The following is a 463-nucleotide window of genomic DNA, read 5'->3' as shown; positions in this document are numbered from 1 at the left end:
GTGATGCAAATATTATTATAATCGAATACAATGTACCACGACCAATGTAAGACGACCAGATGGCCTAGTGGTAGGGAATTCAAAAGCGGTTTTTGATGTATGGAGAAAAATCGAAAACCGGGTTTTCTCCATACAATAAAAACCGGTTTTGAATTCCCTACCTAGTAGTTAGAGAACCTGACTACGAAGCTTGATGTCCCGGGTTCGATTCCCGTGTCGGGCAGATATTTGTATGAAAAATACGAATGTTTGTTCTCGGGTCTTGGGTGTTTAATATGTATTTTAGTGTGTATCTATCTATATAATTATATTTATCCGTTGCTTAGTACCCATAACACAAGCTATGAAGCTTACTTTGGGACTAGGTCAATTGGTGTGAATTGTCCCGTGATATTTATTTATTTATTTATAATGTAAAGTATTGTGTAGGAATTTGTCACAGTTTAGTGGAGAAATATAATTT

The sequence above is a fragment of the Choristoneura fumiferana genome, chromosome 9 (genome assembly GCF_025370935.1).
Source record: "Choristoneura fumiferana chromosome 9, NRCan_CFum_1, whole genome shotgun sequence".
Taxonomy (NCBI): domain Eukaryota; kingdom Metazoa; phylum Arthropoda; class Insecta; order Lepidoptera; family Tortricidae; genus Choristoneura; species Choristoneura fumiferana.
The sequence above is the reverse complement of the archived record's forward strand: the minus strand, read 5'-3'. Positions refer to the sequence as shown.